We start from the raw sequence: 12,906 nt of genomic DNA, 5'->3' as shown, positions 1-12,906 counted from the left end.
AGGAACCTCTTGGAGATCCCAAGTGGAAGTCTGCTATGGTAGATGAAATGAAGGCTCTCCAGAAGAACTCTACTTGGGAAATGGTCGAGTTAACTCGAAAAAAGAAGACAGTGGGGTGTAAGTGGGTGTTTACAGTGAAGCATAAGTCAGATGAGACTGTTGACAGGTATAAGGCAAGGTTGGTTGCCAAGGGTTACACTCAGACATATGAGATTGATTATTGAGAGACCTTTGCTTCTGTGGCCAAGATGAACACTATCAGAGTTATACTTTCTCTTGCAGCTCATTTGGATTGGCCATTACGACAATTGGATGTGAAGAATGCTTTTTGCATGGTAATCTGATATAGGAGGTGTATATGGATCCTCCTCCGGGATTTACACCAAAAGGAGGTAAGGTATGCAAGCTGAAGAAGGCGCTGTATGGATTGAAGCAGTCGCCGAGGGATTGGTTTGACAGGTTGAGCTATTCCATGAAGGCATATGGCTTTAAGCAAGCCTTGACATATCACACTCTGTTCTATAAACGGGATGATGATGATATTACTTTGCTTATTGTCTATGTCTATGACATGATTATTACTAGTAGTAATATATGCAAGTAAGATAGAGAAGCTTTAGGGTTATTTGGCCAAGAAATTTGAAATGAAGGATTTCGGAGTAATAAAATATTTCTTAGGCATTGAAGTGTCTTGGTCTAAGCAAGGAATTTTCCTCTCCCAACGGAAGTATATATTAGATCTTTTGCTGAAACTAGTAACTCTGCCTGTGAACCTATGGATACTCCTATCGAAGTGAACCATGGTCTAACTATCTATCATGATTAGGTTCCAACAAACAAGGAGAGGTATTAGAGGCTAGTGGGGAAGCTGATCTATCTAGCTCATACTAGACCTGACATATCATATGCAGTCAGTGTGGTGAGTCAATTCATGCATAATTCGAGCAATCGACACATAGATACAGTGAATCGTATTTTAGTTATTCTGAAGTCTTCTCCAGGCAAAGGTATTATGTTCTCCAAGCATGGACACTTAGATATTGTGGGATATACTAACTCTGACTTTGCTAGATCCAGATTGGATAGAAAGTCTACTTCAAGGTATGTGTCATTTGTTGGAGGCAATTTGGTGACTTGGAGGAGTAAGAAACATAATGTAGTATCTTTGTCTAGTGCAGAAGCCGAATACCATGCTCTTCGCCATGGAACTACGGAGGTTACTTGGCTCAAAATCCTCTTAGGTGAACTTGGATATGGTCCTCAAAAACCGATAGTGCTATTTTATGATAACACGGCGGCTATTAAGATTGCTAATAATCCAGTACAGCACGATCGAACCAAACACGTTGAACTTGACAAGAACTACATCAAGGATAATCTAGATTCTTGTGTGATAAAGGTTCCTTATATTAGGAGTGTGGATCTGTTGGCTGATGTGATGACTCATGCTGTTACTAGTGGTTTTTTTTCATACATTGCTATCCAAGTTGAGCGTGTGCAATATCTATGCACTAACTTGAGGGAGAGAGTTAGCATGTATATAGGTTTTCCTTATTTAGCTAGGAGTTAATGTCATAGCTGTATAGTTGACTTACCCTATATAGTTGATGTATAGTTGACTTACCCTATTTGGTCTTTGTACTCTTATATAAATATACCTTGATATATGAAATTATAATCATTCAGCTATATTCTAATTAGTGGCTCGGTCACTCTTTTAGCACATACCCAGATGATTTTTCTCATTTGTTTTGCTTTTACTCCTACTTTTAAGTTGTTTTCTGTTTATTTTTTTAATCTAATTTGATGTTTCCAATTGGTGATGTCAAATTGTGAAGTAGGTATCTGTGATTATTTTCTGCTTATATATTTTGGTGTTAATTGGGTCTGATCGATGTGGAATTGAATATTGTTAATGGGTCGACTTTTAGTAGCTTCATGATGATTGATGATGGAGATGTTATTCTGCTGATAAAATGTGTTAAAAGGGAAAGAGTTGTTAATTTGAGTGGGAGACTTGGTTTCTTTGGTTACTTTAAGTTCTTGTTTGAAAATTTTGAGAATCCACATTAATTTTGGCAGTTACAAACCAATGGAAATGGAAAGTGGTTAGTTGCTTGCTTCTTTTTGTATTTTAAAGATGCTTTGCAATTTGAAAATGGAATTTCAGAAATGACTTCTTAATGTTGTGGGAAGAAGGCACTTTTAGAGGAATTGGAAACATTTGGTTTCCAGAAGCTGCTCAAATTGGAAATAGGAGTTTTGAAATGGAACCATAAATGCCCACCAAACAACAGCCTATTTGACTTGAGTTTGGATGAAGGTGTTGATTAATTTATATGAATATATATATATTTAATGACAACATTTGCAAGGGTGGTATGTATGAGTGTCAATATTCCTCTATCCTTTGTTATTTTTTAAAAAGTTCTCTTGGTATTTAGTTTGATGCTTTATGTGACTTTTTAGGTTATGTTGTATGTTGACATGGAAGTTAACGTCGTCTCATTGAAGGTAACTGGAACATAATAGCTAGGGATGTGTACTTTACTCTTCTTTCATGTACTCAATTCAATGTATCTGAGATGACTAAATGCTTGAATGCTTTGTGCCATTTTTGTTGCCTTCCGTGAGATATCTTACTTAATTCGACTGCCCTTTATGCTTTCATCACAATTCGAACGAGATTATGCCATTTAGGTCATACCCATTATTAATTACAACTAAAATCTAGTGTTCAATAGTTCCCAAAGTTATTAACGCAGCAATATAAACTCTAAATTCATAATTAACTCAAATCCACAAATTCATTTTCTTTCATGAAATAAGTAGAAGCACATGTAAGACAAAGTAACTGCAGCAATATATACTATACTTTCATTCAATCAATTGAAAATGGACTTGGTCCAGTCCTCTTTTTTATGATTATAAAGCCTTTATGATAAATAGGTGTGAACTTCAAGGTAAATCTAATTTCAACGCTTATTAAGTTTATTATATATTATTATTTCCACTAGTCTTTAATTGAGTTATTTAGCTTATCTCTCATCCAGTCATTTGTTTTGTCCCGAATTACTATAGGTCTTAGTTGACCTCTCTTATTACATGAATCTTTATAACAATTTGAAGATTATGAAAGGTTTCTTAATGAACCGACCAAAGATCATGTAAGAATTAAAGCATTCTTATCATTAATTAACAATATTAATCATTTCCCAAGTGACTTCTCTTTCTTGGTTATGGTTATACTGTCAAGGCCTTATGCATTTTCTTTACTTTGTATACTTTTCTATTTTTTCACACACAGATGAGCATAGTGGTGACTATGAACAGGTAGATTTCCATATATGTTCACTACTCTTTAAGGAATTGATGTCATGATTGTCATCCTCCACAAATTAAAGGTTTGTTACACCTTTTCTTTCTATTTAATTTTCTTGGATTTAGAGTACTGTTTTCAATGGTAAATATTGACTTCATGGCATTGTAAGATTTCTTTTGGTTGGTTATAAATTAGTACTGGTATTTATATTGCTATTACCAGCTGTTGTTGTCAGGATTTCTGCTTGCCATGAATTAAATTAGCTTCCTATCTAGTCATAATCTTTTAGTATTTTTTTTTTTGGTAAGGGTTAATCTAATAGGAAAACTTCATACTTGGTTCAAAGTAAGTTATTTTCTGGTTGTGTCATTTAGATGGAGCCAAGATTCTCATGTCTTTTATAATATTTATTTAATATCTCGTGGGGGAGGGGTTTATCTAGGGATGATGTGTTATAGACTTGTAGTAGATATAGTTGGCAGGGGTATGTGGTGTATGAGTTTTGCTGTCATTGCTTGCCAATTTTACTTTCACCTTTTAGCATGTCTTATTCTTTTTTGTTCTAATATCTGTCTGTGGATCTGGAAAATTTGGCTTATGAGTTTTCTTTATTGATGAACCAAATGTAACAGAATGAGGAGTCATTACTGCAATGCCTACAAAAGTTATCCACTGCTTAACACAAGTTATATTTACAACAGTCCTAATTTATGTCAGTTATATTTACACCATATATTTTCAATAAAAAAAAGTTTCATATCACCATTTAGAAACCTCAATCAATTCTTAATGTGCATATTTTCAAGTGCAGGATAGTATCATAAAGGAATTGAAAGATTGCAGGAACATGAATTCTAAATTGATTAGGTATTTTAATTTCCAAATCATATGTCATGCTTTATGCCTAATGCATGCTTTATTTGAGTAGTTACCACAACAAATTGCTAGAGAAAATTTGTTTGTTGGCATGTTTCTTGTAGTGTAGGATTGGGTACGTGATACTCTGTTGAGTTTGAATGCAATTAATAAAAAACATTGAAAGCTTTGTGGTTTGAGAGCAATAGTTAAACTAGACAAACAACTGATATTTGTTGAGAGTAATGTGGAGTAATGTCCCACATCGGAAAACTAAGGCTTAACATATGTGCTTATAAGTCTTGGGCCTCTCCACCCATTGCCAATTGGTTTTGGGTTGGATGCTCTAATTCTATCATGGTATCAGAGCTTGGTTATTCGCGTGTAAAGCCCAACGGCCACACGTGCTCCCACGTCACCCAATACAATTTGTTCACGTGTAAGGCTCAAAAATATCGCCACACGTGCGGGGGCGTGTTGAGAGTAATGTGGAGTAATGTCCCACATCGGAAAACTAAGGCTTAACATATGTGCTTATAAGTCTTGGGCCTCTCCACCCATTGCCAATTGGTTTTGGGTTGGATGCTCTAATTCTATCAATATTGTAGTATATAATTAAGCTGCAATAGTTATAGTCACCTAGCAATATTTAAACTATAAGCTTGATTAATAATGTGGTTAATTCAGTGTTATAGAAATTTATTAGTTATTTTTTTGTACCCCTTGTTTAAATGGTTTGTGGATATAATGTTTGTGGAGCAAAGATCTGTTGTCTCCATTTTTCATGTCCCCTAAGCTAATTTTTGACACATGTCCCTTTTCTTAATAGCTTCTTTAACTTTGTTAACTCCTATCATTTGACTGTTTACTTATAATTAAAATAATAAAATCAAGAAATAGCAATGTCTTTAGTTCATTACTCACTCATCCCCGTCTTTTGATTGACTTTTTATTCTCTGAGCATTAAACATTATCTCCAAGTTCCCAACCTTTTCAGCCAAGCAAAACTGGATGATTGCACTTTCTTTATCTACTTTTATTTTTCCTTTTATTCATTAGCTTCACTCATCTTCTTTTCCCTTTAACAGTACTTCATGCCATATATTACAGAAATTGAAAATACATTTTGATTTCTCTGTTTGAGATTGGACATTGGAGTGGGTCAGATGAAAAAAAAAAAAAAAAAAAAAAAAAAGAAGAAAAAGAACAATATAGCATTGTAGGAAAACAGAAGATCTACATGTGTTAATTGAAGCTATTAAAGTAGAGAAAAAAAAATGGGGTTGGAGAGATTCATGGAAGAATAAATAGAGCTTGCCTATATTAGTCATGGTTTTGATGAGGTAGTGTGTTTCATAATTTTTTTTTTGTTTTCTTTTGGAGTAAATTATATTTTTTAAGCTACATATGTCCATTTGTTACTTTATGTAGCTGAGCTTGCAAAGTACATATTTAGAAGTAATTAATGATGAGCAGTGTGATATCATACATTAGACATTGCTTCTTAGCTAACTTGTTGAAATGGTTGTTGATCAAATTAAGTAAATGATCAACAAGGTTATGATTGAATGTTTTTATTAGACTATTTAATTAGTTCATGCTTTGTTACTATATAATAACTTACATTGGATCCATCCATTCATCCATTGTTTTCCTAGTTTTTCAGTTGCTTAGAGCTTATTGACAAGTTTATCTGGTATTATTAGTTGCAGCGCTCGCAATTTCCTTTTTCACAAAACCAGTGGGTTATGGTGGCTGTGATATGTTTGCATGTCTTTGTGTTGGGAAATCGAATGAGGATGAATCATCATAAGAAGTCCCAAAACCATTTGCAGCTTGTTTGGCATGTATTCCTGTTGACTGTTGGAGATTTTTATTTTTATTGTTTATTTGAGTTTGACTGTTAAAATGCAAATCTCTAAGTTTGTTTCATGTCTGAAATAACAGTTGAGGTTTTTTTGTGTGAATGAAGCTGAATTATAACAGGTGTTGACATTTTTTTGTGAAGGAAGGTAACAAGTGCTGCCAATTAATATTTTGTAAATGAAGGCAGCCTTTAGAAGTGGTAAATCATGTACCTATTTTTTTGCAAGTGCATGCGCTGATTTTTGGTTTTTGTAAAGGGAGGCTAGCTGAATTTAGATACTAGGATGAGATGGGGTAATTAATTATAATATATGCTCCATATTTTGGTGCAATGTGTAATCCTTTTTCGGAAGGTCTTGAAATACTTGTATTGGATGTTAGAATTAATGGTAATGGAATGGATTGAGATTGCACCAATTTCAGGCTTGAATGTCAGTTTCTTTTATATCAGGATTGTAGTACAAATTGGAAAATGACAGTGATATTATAGTACAAATTTTATATCAGTTTATTTACACATAGATATATAAAATAACATGCACATCAGTTTACCAAAAACAACCAATATCTAAGTAACATTACCATATCAATAAATATAAATTAAAATCTTGATGTCCAACATTGTATTTTAGAGGAAATTACAGATTTAGTCCAGTTATTTTATACCTAGTTCAATTTTGGTCCACAATTTTTTTCAAGTTCTGTTTTGGTCCATTAATTGTTTCACTTGTTCAATAAAGGTCCAGATTTGTTTTCTCAAATTTGGCCTGCTTTTTACCCTATCAAATCTCACCCAAATTCAGCAAATATATACTTGTTTTAAAGCTATGCATTTCTTCTTTACAACCATATAAAGATCATTCAAATTGGAGTTCTAAAACTCAAGATAATTGACCCTAAAGTAGGGTACCCAAAACTGCCAATTTTTCAAATTTCACCAAATCTCAATTCTCTTAGATTATAATACTCCAAATTTGTTTTTATGACTAAGAAATGATGAAATATAACTTATACTTCAATTATAATTGAAGAAAACACAACCCAAAAGATTTAAAGTCACAAATCTGGACCTTTATTGAACAAATGAAACAATTAGTGGACCAAAACAGAACTTAAAAAAGATCGTGGACCAAAATTGAACTAGGTATAAAATAAGTGGACCAAATTTGTAATTTCCTCTTGTATTTTATATCAATTATAGATTAAATAAAGATGTTTTAGATACATTCAAACATCTGTTAATAGAAAAAACTCAATATGTAACATAGCATATAGATTAGTTCTGGGCATATAAAACAATATCTAATGTAGTTTACATATCCAAAATCACATAAAATATGATGTAGAAAGCATAAAAAAAAATACATTTAATGGATTTACCATATCGATAAATATAACAGAACTGATGTCTAAATAAGAATTTAGATCATTTCCATAGTAATTAACGATGTGTTTCCTATCTTTAATATCATATTCAGAATTTTAATTCACTAAAAAATCGGAGAACTGATATCTAAAGGGCCTATTGGACATTAGAATTAAAATAAAAAAGATGTCTAACCTCAAAATAGATATCATTGTCAAAACGATATCTTAAATAGGTACATTAAATATCGTCTGCCTAGACATCGCTAGAAAACATGAATAGACATCAGTTATTCAATGATATATAAGGGGGGTATTTGTAGTAGTGAGTATTTGTACTCTGCAAGCCTGTATGAAAGAAAAGAAATAATAGAAGCACTTGCATAGATTTGTACTCTGATGAAAATCATGTTCTTTCAAGTAAGGGAAAATATTATTTATGAGCAATTATTTTCATTCATTATTTTGATTTGAAAAAGGAAATAATATCAATGTAAGACTAACAGCTGACCTGCCAATTCCAACCATCTGTGCCAAAATTAGAATCATCTTCCAGCTTAAAGCAGTCAGCATGTCCAGTGCAATTGTAGAGTATGCTTATGCCTTCAAATATGCGGTCCAATGTGCTAGTCCCATCAGGACAACCATCAATCTTTCTGCAAACCTACTAGAAAAGCTAAATGACTATTTTGTTTTGCAGCAGAAGCAAAAACTATTGAGGTAGCAATATTCATGCTCTAGCAGCTCTAAATCTCTCAAGCACTTGAAACATACACAAATCAACCCACACATATACATACAATATCAAACAGCTTGCTGGCTAGCAATATTCATGCTTTTTGAAATATATATAATATATATGGTAATGTCTGTCATGCTATAATGTCAAGGTGTATCATTTGACTCCCTAAACATAAATAACAACAAAAACAAACATACCCACATCTCCAATTAAAATAGAGAACAACCTTTGCCATCCAGCCAGACCACTTACAATCAATTTCATCTCTTAAAAGAACATACCTGTATAATAATACTTATTTCACTTCTTTTACTTTCATACTGTACCACCTCTAATTTAATCAAGATCCCAGACACCTGGTTGAGAAATGTTATTACCAATAAGATTTATATATAAAGCCAATTTGACCAGGGAAAAAAAAGTATCTAGAGAATAGTAATTTGCAATGGTATATGCCAACATGTCACCAAAATATAGAACAAGACCTGAAGTCACCAGACATGCTTCCCCTGGAACAAAAAAAAAAAAAAAAAAAGAGAACGGACATCAACAGGTACTATGAAAATATCAAGAATACCTCTTGTTTAGTTTGAGTCAAATATAAGAATTTTCACAAAGAAATAGAAATAGAAAGAAGAAGCTAGCAAGAAAGCAAGAGAAAAAGTGATATACATATATATAAAATATATTTATATATATAGAGAGAGAGAGAGAGAGAGAGAGAGAAGAGAGAGAGAGAGAGAGAGAGAGAGAGAGAGAGAGAGAGAGAGAGAGAGAGAGAGAGAGAGAGAGAGAGAGAGAGTCTAATGCTATAGCAATTCAACTTCAAGTACTCAACATGAGTTAGCCAAAACATTAATGAATAAGGAACATAAACATCTGGCAGAACATATCAAATACAATGTATATTCATGTTCTTTAGTTGTGTAATTGCTAAAAGCCATTAAAACATGAGGAGAACATGGACAATCCATGGATGATAAATTATTACCTACCAAGTTAAAACAATCATTTCCATTAACAGTTTCATTTTTTTCTCTTCTTAAATCAGTAAGAGAAAATTCAATTGCATTTTGCAAGAAAGATCGAATAAGTGGAATACTAAAAGTAGTCAGGCATGTTGGATTTGCTATATATGGTACCTGGAATGTAACCAGGAATGTAGGCTAAAGTGTACAGAGGGTTACAGAGAGGATTTCAGAGCAATGAGAGAGAGAAGAAGTAGGTACACGAAAAAGTTATGCTCATGTATGCAAGATGCACACACCAGCAAGCTATATTCCATTCCAAGAATTCTGTTATACAAAACGACACAGTAGCAGCCTTAAGACCGTTGCCACACACACGAGCCTATGAGCTCTTACAGCAATACAAACATCACCCTATGAGGCAATGCCAACTAAGCAACGACATTTTAATTAACTAACTAAAACAGAAAACTTGGTTATCAGGCAAATGCCTTAATTAACTCTAATACTCCCTTCTAAGGATTTGACTGATATCACTCCAAGATGATTCCTCAGCTCATAGAATCTTTCTCTAGGAAGAGCCTTGGTGAAAATGTCAGCCAATTGTTCCTCACTTTTGCAGTACAGTAACTCAATCTCTCCTTCATTAATGGCATCTCTAATGAAATGGTACTTCCTCTTAATATGTTTGGACCTCTGATGAAAGACAGGATTCTTAGTCATAGCTATAGCTGATGTATTGTCACACATAAGTGGGGTTGCTTCCATTTGTTCCTCACCAAAATCATGTAACACAAATCTCAACCATATGGCTTGTGTTGTTGCTTCTGCAGCACTGACATACTCAGCCTCTGCTGTTGATAATGCCACACTGTGTTGTTTCACAGATGCCCAAGAGAAAACTCCACTTCCAAATGAAAATGCATAACCTGAGGTAGACTTCATGTCATCCTCATCTCCTCCCCAATCACTGTTACAGTATCCTATTAGGATTGCAGCAGAGTCTTTCTTGTAATGGATGCCAAAATCCAAAGTTCCCTGTATGTATCTCAGCACCCTTTTTGCAGTACCAATGTGCTTCATTGAGGGACAATGCATGAATCGAGCTAAGAGGCTTGCAGCAAACATGATGTCTGGTCTTGTAGCTGTCAAATAGAGTAAACTTCCCACCATTCTTCTGTATTGTTCTTCATTAGCTGGTGTACTTCCATCATTCTTCTTGAGTTTATCAGATGTTGCAAGAGGTGTAGAGACAGCCTTGCAATCTCTCAAGCCAAATTTTTCTAACAAACTTTGAGCATACTTCTTTTGATGAATGAAAATGCTCCCTTCTAATTGGATTACACCAATTCCTAGAAAATGATGTAGCAGTCCCAAATCAGTCATCTCATATCTATTCATCATTTCTGCCTTGAAGTCTTCAAGCATGTTCATGCTACTGCCAGTGTAGACTATATCATCCACATAGAGTGAAACAATGAGTGTTCCCTGATTTTCTTTGTTCTTAACATAAAGAGTAGCTTCACTTGGGCTCTTCTCGAATCCACACTGCATCAAATATGTGTCTATGTTGCTGTACCAGGCCCTTGGTGCTTGCTTTAGGCCATAGAGAGCCTTGTGCAGCCTATATACTTTGTCTTCCTGGCCTTTAACAGTGAAGCCATCAGGTTGATCTACATAAACTTCCTCTTCTAGCTCTCCATTTAGAAAAGCAGATTTGACATCCAACTGATAGAGCTTCCAACCCTTTTGAGCTGATAAAGCAATTAAGGTTCTAATAGTGTCAAGCCTTGCCACAGGGGCAAATGTCTCATTGAAGTCAATTCCTGGTTTTTGTGTATAACCTTTGGCTACTAACCTAGCCTTGTGCTTCTGTATTGACCCATCAAGATTGAGTTTAGTCTTGAATATCCATTTTACACCAACAATTGGTTTGTTCCCTGGCCTATCAACCAGCTGCCAAGTTTGATTTTTCTCAATCATTTCAATTTCATTCTCCATAGCCTTCTGCCATGCCTTGTCTTTTGCTGCTTCCATATAGGTTTCTGGTTCCACAATGCTCATTTTGCAGTGAGCTAATACTTCATTAAGACTTCTCCACTTCTTTGGAGTAAAGTCATATGTGCTTGCTAGTTCTACTTCAGTTTCTGCTGCAAATGGTGAGGGAGAGGTACTGGAACTTGAACTAGCATTAGGAGATGCAATTGGATTGAAGGGACTCTGTGGAGTTGGACACAAGACTTCATGCTCATATTCAGTTTCAGCAGCTTGAGAATCCTCTTCATCACTCCATGGAACTGATATGTATTCAGTGGACTTTGATTCCCAATTCCACATTGCTGTCTCTTCAAAAATCACACTTCTAGAGACTATCACCTTATTGCTTTTGAGATCAAACACCCTATAACCTTTCTCTCTAGTTCCATATCCAACAAAAATTCCTTTATGACTTGTATCATCCATCTTGTGTCTCAATTGAGTAGGAATGTGTGTATAACACATTGAACCAAAAATTCTCAAATGCTTCACCCCTGGCTTCCTTCCACTGAAAACTTCAAATGGAGTTTGACCAATCAAGGCTCGAGTGGGGCACCTATTCAGAAGATACACAGCAGTGTTAACTGCTTCCCCCCAAAAATAATTAGGTAGCTTCTTCTCTTGTAACATAGCTCTTGCCATCTCCATAATTGTCCTATTCTTCCTCTCAGCCACTCCATTCTGCTGAGGAGAGTAAGCAACAGTGAGTTGCTTTTCTATTCCAAAGTCTTCACAAAACTTCTCAAACTCCATTGAGGTATACTCTCCCTCTCCGTCACTTCTTACTTTCTTTATTTTGTAACCACACTGAAGTTCTACCATTGCTTTAAACTTTATGAATACAGTGAACACATCTGACTTTTGTCTCAAAAAGTATACCCAGCACATTCTTGACTTGTCATCAATGAATGTGAGAAAATACTTGTTTCCTCCCAAGGTTTCTGACATTGGTCCACAGACATCTGTGTGAACCAATTCTAGCAGATCAATAGCTCTAACAGTCTTCCCTTTATCAAATGCTTCCCTGTGACTTTTGCTCAAAGCACATCCTTCACAAACATGCTCTCCTTTTGTGAGCTTTGGTAAGCCAATCACCATTTCTTTGTCCTGCAATTGCAGCATGCTCTCGAAATTCAAATGGCCAAGCCTTTTATGCCATTTCCAATTTGAACCAGCCACTGTGGCCTTCTTTGCCATCATTGGACTTATGTCCTCGAGTACAAGTGGGAAACACCTATTCCCTTTCATTTGAACTGCTGCCACAGAAGCTTTCATACTCTTATCTTCATAAATGGTCACCATGTACTCACCAAATACCAGCCAATAACCATGCTCCACCATTTGTCCAACACTGAGAAGATTTTCATCTAATCCTGGCACAATCATAACTTCTGTGATATACCTTGTTCCTCCCTTGGTTTGCACAGGCAAGACTCCCTTCCCAGTTGATTCCACAATATCTCCAGTCCCCATTTTTATTTTGCATTTCATACTTCTGTCAATGTTGATCAGAAGTGACTCATGGCTAGTCATATGATTGCTGCAGCCACTATCTAAATACCAAACACCTTGCTCTTTCTCCACAGAGGCTTTGTGGCATGCATAGAACATGGTGGCAGGCTCATGGACCTGGTTTGCATAATTAGCAACCTGTCCCTTCTTGTGTGGTTGATGGCAATCCTTCATTACATGCCCAAACCTATCACAATTGTAGCATTTCACTTTTCCCTTGAACCAGCACTCTCCATAGT

This window comes from Dryas octopetala, chromosome 2 (genome assembly GCF_963921425.1).
Source record: "Dryas octopetala chromosome 2, drDryOcto1.1, whole genome shotgun sequence".
Classification (NCBI taxonomy): domain Eukaryota; kingdom Viridiplantae; phylum Streptophyta; class Magnoliopsida; order Rosales; family Rosaceae; genus Dryas; species Dryas octopetala.
This window is presented reverse-complemented; position numbering follows the sequence as displayed.